Genomic DNA, 13,681 nt, shown 5'->3' on the forward strand with positions numbered 1-13,681 from the left:
ACGTTGTAATAACTGCCTTGAGGAGTCTATCGAAACTCCGTTTCGGCCATTTTATACACGTTGTCCGAATTGCAAGAACCACGTAGCTTGTTCTTCAGTCGGGGCATAGCCCATTATTTTCAGTACAGGGCCGGTTATTGACTTCTCGAAGCCAATGACCCATGGACTGGTATTATCTGTCTCGCTGGAGAGTCAAATGGTCATTTCAGCTCCTGGCGATGGAGCGAATGGCGATTTCAGTGCAAGACCATTGTCAATGGCGATCATTTTTAAGTTATATAGCCATGGTGCGGCTTCGTTGTGTGAGAAGCGGTGGAATTAGACGGTACCAAGAGTGTACGAATCCCAAGTGCTCCGGTGGTTCTTGTGAAAGTTGCGTCAAGAGGGAGCATGTCAGAAAACAAGATGCGCTTCATGGTGATTTGGACGAATTTTTCGACGGCCCGAGTAATAAACTCTTAAATCCTTACATGAATGGGCTTTTCTATTTGAGCGATATTTGGTGTTCTAGTCGTCCCTCAATTTCTTTGGGTGTCGTTGGGGCGAGGGGATGTGAATGGGCCTTGATAAGCGGAGATCCTGCTGACTGAGCTCTACCCTTTTATAGGATGCTTCACCACTTACCCGAGGCAGGCTTCGCGGCACAGGACGTCAGCGTTAAGCTTTATAGATGTGCTATACCAATACTAGAACCAGTTAGCGGCATGTTCGCTTGTCGAACTACAAGCACGAAGGTGGTGCCCTCAGCGGCTTCTTACATTGCAGCTGGTATTGCTATGGGCTCAGTGTAAGAACACTGGCGTGTTGGTTTGGGCACAGGGTCTAGGAAAACTTTGTTTCGCGGAAGAGCGGTGCTTATGCTTTTGTGTGTTCCCTTCCTCGCGTTGCCTTTTGGCAGCTTGTTTGCAGTTTTGTTCTGTTTTTTTTGTTTACTTCTCGTTTTTTCTGGGGGGCGGGGGGGGGGCAGTTGACGGCTGTGAACAGGTACGAACTACCACAGCTGCGGTATTCAGTTCTGTGTTCGGACATTGCGTACCGTCTTCCTCCTGCCGCAGACCACATGTTGGGTATATATAGCTGCTGAAATATTGGGGCATTGCTCCTTGTGATGCCCTATCTTCTGGCATATGTCACAAACAGCCACTCATGCACAATACAGAAAAACACAGATCGTAAATGACTGCAAGCCTACCTTATAGGGTAAGCTGTTACCTTTAAATGGAGCCATTTCAGTGCCTTTGTCACCAAGTGGGCGTGCCTGCAGGATTTTGCCCTAGCACAAGTGTAATGATTTCATTACTTGCTCAGAAGTCGTGTCTCAAGAATTGTGAATGATGCCTCTGATTTAATTGCGATTAGCGACTTCGTGTGCTAGAAAGGAGACTTCCTTTCCTCCCAATGGCGGACACGCTACCTCCAGAAGGGCATAGCAGACCTCCGGTCCAGTCGCGTCTACTGCGAGCTGGTTGCTCTGGCCAAAATAGCGAATCTTGAACTGTGGTTGTGGGTCTTCCTCAGAGAGGTAGAGATAAGCCGAAATGCGTTCAGTTATTACTCTATCTAATCGTATGAACTGCTCACCTATGATGTGGCAAGGTTGCTTAGGCCGAAGGATGACGGTGTGCTGATAAATGCGTGGAGCACCTGAGCTTGGCGTCACCACGACCACTGCATGGTTCTCCATAGGCGACTGTATGGTATCCAACCACACTCTTCGTTTCCGTAACAAGTAGAAGCAAGGAGCGTGTGACGTGAACTCCATGTGGGACTGATCCCTGGCCATTCTAGTGTGCTGTCGTTCGGGCGTCTGCAAAAACGAACCTCGCGCAGGTTTCTCTCCATTCTTTGTGGTAGAAATTATGCGAGCTTGATGAAAGGCATTGTCAGACATGCGTTCAGTAGTATTCTGTTCCTCGAACTCCCGGACAGGGGCGAAAGGGTTGGTGTCTGGCAGCAGCAGCACCCTTGAAGGCGTGGTAACGGCAGCGGAACTTTTCGTAGAATTAGGCAGTGTCACTGAGGCAGTCAGGTCATCGAAGCATGTAGGTCCATATGCTCAGGCAGTGGCACATCGGTTGGGAGCACGCAGGGCTCCGAACAGTCTATGAAAGTTTGAAACCTTGACAGTGGTGGTACTAGCAGCAATGGTAGCCGGCGGCTAGCCGGGTCGCATGTTATTGGTGGCGGTGCCGCCGAAGAGCTCAAAAAACGGCCTCCCAGTATCAGCTGCAGGCAGTAGGTAACGAGCGAAAGAGCATCTATAGCGCAGCAACAGCTGCGGCGATGGCTTGGCAGCGAAGCGCCGACCGCATCGTCGGAGCGCATCGACGACATCGTCGAAGCGCGCTCGAAACATGTCCGCTGACGTCGGAAGCTGCCCCGGTAATCCGAGCTCATGATTGTGAAAGCCTCCTCACACTTCTTGTATAAGTACTTTCCTGGACAGCTGCCGGCTCTTCAAATTTACATCTCGTCTCGAATGTTTTACGTCGGAACAGGTGGCTGGTGATGGTCGTAATGCTCTTCTCTTTTTTTTTTCGCTCTTCCGTAGCTTTCTTCATCAACGCATGTGTAATCTTCTGGCAAGTGTCTTAACATGGGTCACAGCATGTGACGCAAAGAAGGGCGTCTATCCTGAGGACTGATTTGAGCTGGGGCGGCTGCCCATATACAATAGTGCATATGGCGGCACGCCATTAGACGTCCGCAGTGCTCGGTTAACGATGATCCCTACTGTACGAAGGTTGACGTCCTTGTCGGACTGTTCTCGACTTTATATTTGAACCGAGTCTTGCTTGAAAACTTCGTTTAGTGCGGTCAGTTAAGTCGTTTGCCTGGAGATGGAACGAGGGCGCATAACGGTGCTGCAGCTTAACGTGGGAAAGATGCTTTTAAAGGTACCATATGCAAAATTTTTGGCACCACCGGGTCGAAACGGCCTTACCTGTCTCCAAAGCTTTCTATAGAACGAACCAAAAGAGCTTTGGGTCTTTATCGCTCAACCAACCACTTTCTGCAGTGAAGCGTGGTGGAAGTTGCGATATCCCAGTCGAACCCGGTCGACCAACGTCAACTCGTCGCTTGAGCGCGGCAAGTGGTCCAGGCCAGAAGACTCCCAAATTAAGGGACCCTCCTACTTGCACTGACAAGCCTTTACACAATAAATGCTTTCGTTTTCTCCACAGGTTCTGCAACATCACATAGGTGACAATAAGAGATGAAAAGATGTCTTTGCTGCTTAACCAGGCATTTACATGTACGGTTTCTGTATGCCCTTTGTACTAAAGTGCCTTCAATATTGGTGAAATAGCCATTTTCGTCACAAGATGAAGCCTACCGTATTGCAGGTTAGAATCGAAAATATTGTGTTCTGCTTTCCAAATAGCAGAGGGTAAATGCTTAAAAACGACATTTTGCTGCTAAGGACATTTGAAGAACCTATTGTACGTTCCATACAGTAAGTATACTCTTTATCTTCATGTCACTGTGACAGTTAAATGCCATTTTATAAAATATTTTGCACTGCTTTCGCACTATTTTTCACAGTCGTGTTGTTCAAGGACAATACGTTGCTATCGTCGATGTACTACTGGGTTGTGCGTAGACACACATGTAAAAAGCATATTTTAATAATGCATGCATATTTTCTTCTTTAGTTGCGGGGCGATTTCAAGGGAATTTTTCTTTGATACATTCTAATGATGTCATTGAAAGAAATATATTTGCATGCGGGTTTGTTTTCTCTGCATCGCCATTCGTGTTTGAATACGAATATATTTATGCCCCATCAACGACATATGCAAAAAAGATTGTGCAATAGTCAGCGTTCATATGTTGTCTCGCATATTTTTGTTCCGTCTCAGTGCTCACTTTCAAAAAACTTATCACGTTGGTACGGCTGCCGTTACTTCCAAAAGAACAGGGTGCTATTTACTTATTTTTTTGTGTTCTTGGTTTTATTTAATGCTATTTTAACTACTACACCTTTTCTTGAAAACATCAAACCATGAATACCCTATGAACTGTATATGTTTTCTTTTTATTTGCGGCTAATTTACTTAGCACTACCCTCATCCGCATCAATATGAACAAATGAATAAAATGCTTCTCCTGCAGACTAAGAGTAGTCGACTTAGTGTACGTATAATAAATTGGCACCATCTACCTCCTGCTAGGTGCTAAGGATGCTTAACAGGCAGTGACCATGAATGGTATTGCCTTCTTTTACGGCTTGTGAATGATAATTCGTGAAAGCTAATGATAACTGACGGGCTACCCTATCGTAAAAACCAGTATCACTGGCCCAGCACTATACCTGATTAGTGGACCAGTGTCCAGTGTGGGGCTGACACTGGGACACTGCCACGTTGCACTAGGCGCGCTGGCACTGCACACTAGGACACCCATTATGGGCCGAAATCTGGCTTTTAAATTGTGTTTAAAATTTGTGGTCATGCGCACATCGTAATTAAGGCTGAAATACGCACGCAGTGAAAAAAGAAAAAAAGCAAAAACAAAAAAACTGAGTGAGCCGAATTTATTACTTTAACACATCTCAAAGTTTGAGCCAGACACGCTGCCCACTACTCCACACCTAAAACACGAGATTTCTTCGTCCTAAAAGTAATTCAGGTATTCTACGTTTTGAATTTGTTGTTTACATACGCATGCTTCGTCTCTTCGTGCTCGTGCCAAGCTTGCGATTGGTAGCTCATACTTTGCGGATTGCCTTGAATCACATTCATCTAGAACGTTTTGCCGCAAAGCTTGTTAGCGTAGCTGCAGATGTGGTACGGCAATCGTAGTGACAAGCTATGTGGTTAGTCATACCTATGTATAAAACAGCGTTCATCTGAACTGCTCACTGAACACTGTGGATTTCACCTCTCGATAGTTTGGAAGTATTTTTTGCCCGACTTGTTTACGTTCCGCGAACGACAGCCACAGCAGTTCACTCAAGCCGAAACGAGGCTTAGAGCCATACTTCTTGCGCCACGATTGCTGTGAAGATCGTTTATATTCAGTTAGAAAGAGTCTAATAATTGTTACAATGTAGTTTTTATCATACCTGATCCTCAAACGGTCATATTTCCACCTTCGATTACACAAATCGGAAGCTAAAAACAGCAAGATTGGTCAACACATTGGATAACTGTGGCCGGGGACGTGCGCCTTTCTACGGTACGAGCCGCAACGACTCACTGCCAGAGTAGGTTGGTCTTGATTATCAAACTGATACTACTGTCATTTTGTGCTGCGAATTCTCAGTTCTATTCATGCCATTTAAGAAATACATTGACAAAACTCAATCAAACTTCAAGGAAAGCGCACCCGCGCCAGGGGGGGGGGGGGCATCGATGCGTGGGCTGGAATCTTTTTTCCCGAAATTCTAGCATGCCCCCCCCCCTTTGCCCCCCACCACCAGGAACAAGCATAGGTAAAACACGATGCATAAGTTCGGTGCTCCCTGCCCCCTGCAGGAACAAAGTTGTCGTTTCTACCCCAAGCAAAATCCTGGCAGCGCCTCTGACCCACTCGATCAACATATGAATGCTTTAGCGTACTCGCATTCATTGCCTAAGGAAACTGAAGCTATGTGTAGCACATAGATGGGAATACCATCATATTCGGTAAATTTTACGCTGGTCATGGCGCGATTGAACATGAAGTCTTACAGAAAGGGCGCCGATCGCGCCTAGTTTCTGCGGTACAGACTGTACAGCGTGACCAGTGCCTCGCAGCGCGCTGTAGTACACTGGGACACACTGTACAGCGTTTTCAGCGTCAGCCAGCATGCTGAAATCCACTGAAGGAGGCTGGAAATGTTCTTTTTGATAATGTAGGAAAAAACAAGGCACAATATCTCTGTTTTACGACTAATATCTAATAATAATAATAATAATAATAATAATAATAATAATAATAATAATAATAATAATAATAATAATACCTTTTATTTCTTCAAATAAAACAGTACATGTGACTAGGCCTGCCAAAGCCAATTGGTGGCTTGAGTGGCAGAGCCTGGCAGACAGCAATACAAACCGGACGCGTTACAAGATTGTATTTCATGGCCTAAGAGGGATGATAGGACAAAAAACAACGTGCATATAAGACTAGAAACAACAGGGCATACAAGCAATAGTTACAAACATTATACAATAGTTACAGCAATTGAAAGTGAAAAGGTGTAAAGGAAAAAAAGATCAAAGTATTCTGTTTTTCTCAAACAAGACATTTCAAGGGTTGCTGCCTGCAAAATCTCTTGCAAATTCTGTGAGTTTGAACCGCAGAGATGTGAGGGCTAACGCTGTCTTTCGCACATGAAAGACTACTTGCCAAACCTAATACGATTACCTTAATTATTCACCTAATCGAAAATATTGTTGACGCTTTCACCGCGCCAAATCGCAAATGCGAGACACTTATGGTTATAGTGGTAAACCTTTTGCCTCGTTGTCTCTCTCGGAGGCATTGGTTTGATATACGTAAAATTTTCAATGACCACTCGAAAAGAAAATATTCGTCTACCTATCTGTCCGTCTCTCCTTTCCGTATGACCATCGTTGTTATGTAAAAAAATAAGCGCGAAGAAATTACATAGTTCATTCCATGCACCAACGATGACTTTAAGACAAACGCGTTCTTTTTCAACACGACAATGTTTTACGCCGGGGTTCACCATGCACGGCTCCACTGACGTATTTCCGTCACGGATATTACGTTGCTAAATATATAGCAACAGATTGTAATTACAAAAACGTTTATTTGATGTCCTGCAGAAGATAATTGGGGAATGGTATTCTGCAGGCGCTGCGTTAGAGTGCTTCGAGCGTGTGGCGGAGGCGAACGAGCGCATTTAGGCACGTTAGACACAAGTGCCATCTGGCAGTTATTTTTGAAAACGAAGGCGGGTAGCGCGCGGAGAAAGATGCGCGCCAGTTTCGGAGGTGATAAGGTGTAGAACACAAAGCGACGGGCAGGTGCCACCACCGTGACGTCGTAGCAAAGCGTCGGAAACACCTTTTTGAGCATCGCGTTGCACTGTCAGCGCAGCGCGATTAAACTCTACATTCCTTAGAGTTACTTATGTGTGCCTCTTCTCGTATAAAGGCAGACATAGAAAACATCGAAGCGTTGTTGTGGCGCCTCAAATATGCGCAATAATTGCTTTTTAGTTGACAATCGCACAGCTGTGAACACTAAACCGTGAGCAATATTGGTGGGCGCTGTGGATGGGGTTGGCCATGTGATGCCGTTGAAGATATCAATCAATCAATCAATCAATCAAATTTTATTTTCGCTTCAGACAATACAGCGCATTGTCACTGCGAAAATAGGGGAACAGAGAAAAAAGCTGCGCTTGCGCAGCTGGACTAAGCTCTGGTCACCCGTACAACAGTAGTGACAGGGCAAAACACCTAACAAGTCTATATGGCCACAGTATACACAATTCGATTACCAAAAGTAGTTATGTAGACTACTGTGTTCTAATGAAAAAAACATCAATGTATGTTTTAAGTTACAATCACTTTAGTAAAACCAGCTACTGTAAGTATACAGACATGAGTAGTTCTAATACATTTACATAAACAGATCTAGTAAGGTTTTGTTAGTAAAGTTAAGAACTTCAACATTTCTTTGTTCTAGTTCATTTAGTGTGGTTGCGAGTACATAATCAAGTTTTTCTTTCCCATAATGGGTACGCGAGAAAGGAGCGTGGTATGGTAGGTGATACCTGAAAGGATAGGAAATTGTATTTGCTCAAAGATTTGCAATTTCTTCGAATAGCTGTGTTCTTCTTAATATGGCATTTTTGTATGTTCTCAGTAGTTTATGCTTGTATATGTTGTGAATCTTCATAATTTTATGTTTGTGGAATAAAGGTTCTGTGTGTTCTAGAAACGAGACGTTTTCTATTGAACGAAGTGCTTTTTTCTGGACCAAGAATATTTGCTGTAAGTTTGACAATGTTGTGTTTCCGCACATTAGCGTGCAATTATATAAGTGAGAGTTGAAGAGCGCGAAATATAACATTCTTTTAATGCTAACAGGAAAAGTATGACGGTTTCGGCTTAATACACCGGCTGCTCTGCTTAATTATGGCAATAAGGTTCTGACATGTTCATTCCAGGACATAATTTCTGAAAAAATTACACCAAGAATCTTAATATGTTTCTCGACTTTGATTTCAAATGGCCCAAGAGTTATGTAATCGTCGATGCTTCTTAAAATGCCCGGGGCACGGAACAACACACATTTATTTTTCGATTCGTTTAAAGTAAGCCTATTGAACTTGCACCAGATCTGTAAGTTATGACAGAATGTATCACCCTTTCGTGTTATGGTCTCCAAGTCTCTTCCCTCAAGAAGTACCGAGCAATCGTCGGCATATATAATATATTTACAATCCTCATAGATTCTCACAATATCATTAATATAGAAAAGGAAGAGGATCGGTCCTAGTATGCTACCCTTGAGGAACCCCATATTCAATAGGCCTAAGATCTGATTTACATTTATTTAGTTCAACGTATTGGTAGCGCATTTTCAAATAAGATTTAATAAGTTATAACACTGTCCCACGTAACCCATATAGTTCTAACTTTTCAAATAAAATTGAGTGGTTTACCCGATCGAAAGCGTTACTAAAATCTAGAAATATACCCAGTGTCATGACCTTATTTTCAAAGTTGGGTAATATTTCCTCTTTTTGAACAAGAAGTGCTGTCTCAGTGCAACGTCCCTTTCTTAAGCCAAATTTGTGATCTGTTATTAGGTTGTATTTTGTTATAAATTTCTCAATACGACAACTTATTACTTTCTCAAGTCGCTTTGAAAAGATAGGCAATATTGGCACAGGACGATAGTTGTTTAAGCCATTTTTGTCTTCATTCTTGTAAATCACTGAACCTCTAGCCACCTGCATGCTGTCTGGAAAAAGCCCAGTAGAAATAGCGACGTTATATATGTGTGTAAGCACTGGCGCAATTAAGTCTATAACGTATTTGATTGGTTTTATTTCTAAATCATCCACATCGCAGCTACGACTGTTCCTAAGCTTCTGATACAGCATTGTCACTTCAGGTACAGATGTTGGCTGCAAGTACATTGTGTGGAATAGTCTCGGGATACGATTAGCAGCTTCGTGACAGTAGGTGCTACTTCCTATTTCAACAAAAAAAAATTGTTGAAAAGGTTGGCGAGTTTGGTCCCGCCAATCGTTTTGTCATTTATGACGAGGTTGTCGATCGTATAATCCTTGGTATTCTGGTTTAGTACCTCGTTCATTTTTTTCCACACTTTGTTACCACTACGCAAGCAATCGTTGTCAAATACACGCGTATAATATTCGTTGTTTCAATATTTTAATGTCTTTATTCAACTTATTTCGAAATTTCTTAACCTCTTTTAATTCTTCCGTTTTACGAGACTCAAGAAAGTTGGCAAAGAGCTTATTCTTATGTTTAATAAGCTTGATTTATTCATGTGTGATCCACGGTTAGTGCACCCTTTTTTGTTTATGGTATGTCCGTGATGAGAACGACTAAAAAATAATGTTTTTTGAAAATTTTTATAAATAAGTCGTAACACTTATTGCTGTCTTGAAGAAGAAATACTTCCCTCCAATCTGTTTTAGAAATCTTATCCCGAAACACCTGTAGCGCTTGAGACGATATATCCCTGTACACGAGCTGAGGCCAATCCCTTTGTTGCAATAAACTGTTACGGTTAAGCATGCAAAATGTAGGTAGTTGATCACTGACGTCACTGTTGATAAGACCAAAGAGAATGCCATCAGTGTTTCGGTTAGTAATGAACAAATCTAGCACAGTTGCTGATGAAAGAGGAACGCTTGTAGGTGTTGATATAAGATTTTGAAAACCGTTGCTTTGTAATACAAGTAAAAATCATTCGCCGCACTGAAGCCTTTTGCAATGTCAATGTTTATATCACCGCCTGTTGTTAGTAACCATCTGTTTTCATTGGCACATGAAAGCAAAAAAAACGAGAAACTTCAAGAACGCCGAGATGTAGCCATTCGTGGTCTGTACAGAACAGCGAACACATTGCTATTTTTCTTAATACAAATGGCTTTGATATCGCAAGTAACAGTGCTAAACTCTGGTAGAATTTCAAAACCTGGTATAGCAACCTGAATAGAAACTTCACCACCCCTCCATTTTTTTGTTTTGAAAGAAATGATCGTAAGACGGTAAAACAAAGTGATCCGAATTTTCATTGTACCAAGTCTCAGTGAACATAAGTGCATCGAAACTAATACTGCAGTATTCTAAAACTGCGTGGATTTCATCAAATTTATATTGCATGGATCTAACATTTAGATGTAAAACCTTAAAAAGCTTCTCTGAGTTGTCAGATATAATACCACGCATGTCCGCAGGTAGCACGAAGTTAGCATCCATGTTTCTACAATCTGGACAATCGAAGTGTTCGCGCAGGGGGCGCGCATCCTTATCCTCTGGCGGTAATCTTGTCCAAATCGCTCTCGCGTTTTATTGCCACGATGGATCAAGTCTCATCGCGACGGGCAAAATGGCACCGTTTTTTATCCAGACAAACTTCCAGCCATGTTCGCGCTTGCGCGCTATTGCCATTATCGTTAGGGCCGACAGACAGACAGACAGACAGACAGATCAAACCTTTTTCGTCGAAGGTCTCCAAGAAAGACTATCATCTTTAAAACGAGCAGGGAAGAATCTGTCGCCCAGCGTCGAACAAGCAACCTCTCGATTTGCAGCGCGTGCCTCCATCTTCTGCGTCACGTTGTGTACGTTGGTGAGGCTGCTAATGAACTTATATTCACCACTCAACGTTGGGCAGTCGTCAGAGTTGTGAAACTTCAGCACGTTTTCGTTATAACTTGCGAGCTGGTAGCGTTGGGTGCGCTCTCAGGGTCGTCGATTTCACGGAGTGCAAGCGTGGTCTCTCCTGCACACGCTTATCAGGCTCGTCATTCGGAGAGAACGAAGGCCGCTTCGCTTGCTCCCACGGCCGCGTTTACGAAAGGAACGCGCCGGCGCACTGCTATCACACGACGACATAGTTTCCTAAACTTAACTAGAGGGTACACTGGCGCTTCGATCGTTCAGCGGCCATGGAAATTACGGGTATGCCATGGATTTGCCCAGTCTTCGTGTTTGTGGGCAGCGAGCACACTGCTGACCAACAGTATTTAGTAACGTTACTTATGACATCATTCATTGCTGCGTTTTGGTTTTGTTTCGAAGGAAAGAACAAACCGTTTTTAACTTCGTGACCCGATTTGAAGTGGTAAGCTTGCAAGGTTAAAGTGTTGAAGCGTAAGTACCGCACATATTTCTATTGCTGTTTCGTGACAAAGCAGTTTCAAACCACGCCAAGCCACAACGAACGTAAAGTATGAAGACTAGGCAAATCAATGTCATATCCGAAATTCCCATGCTCGCTGACGTGCTACGCGTTACAGCTCCCATGGACACTATACAGCCAGAGTTCCCTCTAGTGTATATTTAGGAAACTCTATGCACGACAAAGTAAGAGCTCTGACAAATGTTAGCGCTTGTCCTGGGTACTGGTTAGCACTCGTTTCATGCGTCTTTCTTTCTGCTTGAACAGCGCGCTTTGAGCATCGAACGGTGACAGTTGCTAGACCGCGCTCGTCTTGTGTACGCTGATTTCATGCGTCCTTTCTGCAGCAAGTTTCAAGCTACTTGCCGTTCTTCACATCACTTAGCAATTATTTGCCGTTTCTTAAACAATGTACGATACATTTTCGACTAGCTCTGTGAACACACGTTTCACTTTCGTGTTTTACGGATTTCTCGAAGAGGAATTAGCCATGTTTTTTGTTTTTTTTCTTCTGGGACGATATTATACGTGTGTATGGAAAGTTTGTTACAGCATACGTAACTGCGTTCTACGTACGCGATCGCATGCATTGCTAGCTCTATGCACATCACAGAGTTTCGCAGTGTCTGCGGCATCAGCCAACGTTAACCGAACGATGACATCATGTGATGACTAAGGTCACGTCCCAAGTTTTTGTTTTGCGGATTTGTTACATCATGCTGTTGTGTTGTCTTGAATGTGTCTTGTTTTGTCCATGTCCTTATTCCGTGTTACCATCAATTATCTGAGTCCAGCGCATTCATCTGCAAATTCAAGAATAAAATAAAAATAAAAGGGGGGCGAGTGGAGCGGGAATAGCAGTTTCACCCACCTGCCGATGTTCTACTCTTGATCACATGCTTTATCTCGTCATAGCTTCCCGTTCTGGGCCACGCCACCAGTGTCCAGTATGCCGTGTGCTGTCACTTCGTTTCGGCAGATGCTCTCCATGGAGTGTACTTGTCAAAAAGTGAGACACTTTCTTCATCGCCTCTAATTTATTTAAGACGCATGTACAGGAAGAGGTTTATCCATACAAATTTCTTAGAATGCAATTCCGCTGAAACTTACTAATGGACAATGCGGTCAGTTGTTGGGCTAGTCGGTTCGAACTCGTGTGGAGGGGAGTGCGAATCTATCAAGAGAAAGATAAAGGACGCTGGGCACAACACGTACCACTTCATAATCAACGCAGTTAATCAGGTCTGTATGCTAAGCAGATATCGGACCTTGTAACCCAAGCCGTTTAATATAGGTTTTCTTAATTCATTCCCATTTGCGTGACTGTGTTCATTAGTCAGAAAGTAATGTAGGAGCATTACCTAAATAACATGCATCTCATGCAGAAAAGATAACTTCGTTTTTTTCGTAACTTATATTAGCACAAACACGTACCTTCCTACTTTTTAACAGAGCACATTCTTTGTATTCGCGAGATAAATAGGCATTTTTGAAAGAGATAATTTCTTAGAGCGCAGGGAACGTTTCAGAAAGAAGACAGACAGAAAACGTTTCCTGCGCATCAGAAAAGTATATTTCTTTACAAAATGCAATACCAACCAGCCCAAGTAGCCACTCTTTTGGAACATATTGTCAGCGTCTCTCTGATCTCATATCTTTTCAATACAGATATGGCCCTTGGCATTTGTTCACTAACTACACAATAACAGCATTCGCAACTGCAACTTCAGATATTCTACTTTTCTGTACCCAAAAAAGTAGAACCACCTATGGCTAGCAACTTTTTAAATGGTAGCTGCCTTATCTACCACACATTCATCCTCAAATACTAAACTTGATCGTGGAAGCTTCTTCCATATCATTCTTCAGAAAAAAAGTCAAATATGTACTTCTTTAGAGCACATGCATTTAGTTACTTACGCCTTGAGTGAACTCAGTCATTATCTTCACTCTTATATGAGTGCACATATGCATATGTACCCACTCATGTAACTGTTGATGTATGAAAGCCTGTAATAATGCTCTCGCATGGAACATCGGGGTCTGCACCACTATTGCTCTTTGCGATTTTTTTATTTTCTTTGAAATGATACGTATTCTTTATCTAACACCCTTTCAAAGCTATTCATTTTGTATAGGCTTCCTTTTAGTCCTGCGCAATGGCTTTTTATTCTTGTATTTTTTTGGAAAGTAGTTACGCTATGTAATGAATTTACAGTGTGAGGTCAAAGGCCTAATCAAATGACTCGTAACCATGAAAACATCGTCCTCGTAACGTCCCCTTCCATCTCCTGTACCACCACAAACAAAGGAAAGAGACATAAATAGA

This window comes from Rhipicephalus microplus, chromosome 10, assembly GCF_043290135.1.
Source record: "Rhipicephalus microplus isolate Deutch F79 chromosome 10, USDA_Rmic, whole genome shotgun sequence".
Taxonomy (NCBI): domain Eukaryota; kingdom Metazoa; phylum Arthropoda; class Arachnida; order Ixodida; family Ixodidae; genus Rhipicephalus; species Rhipicephalus microplus.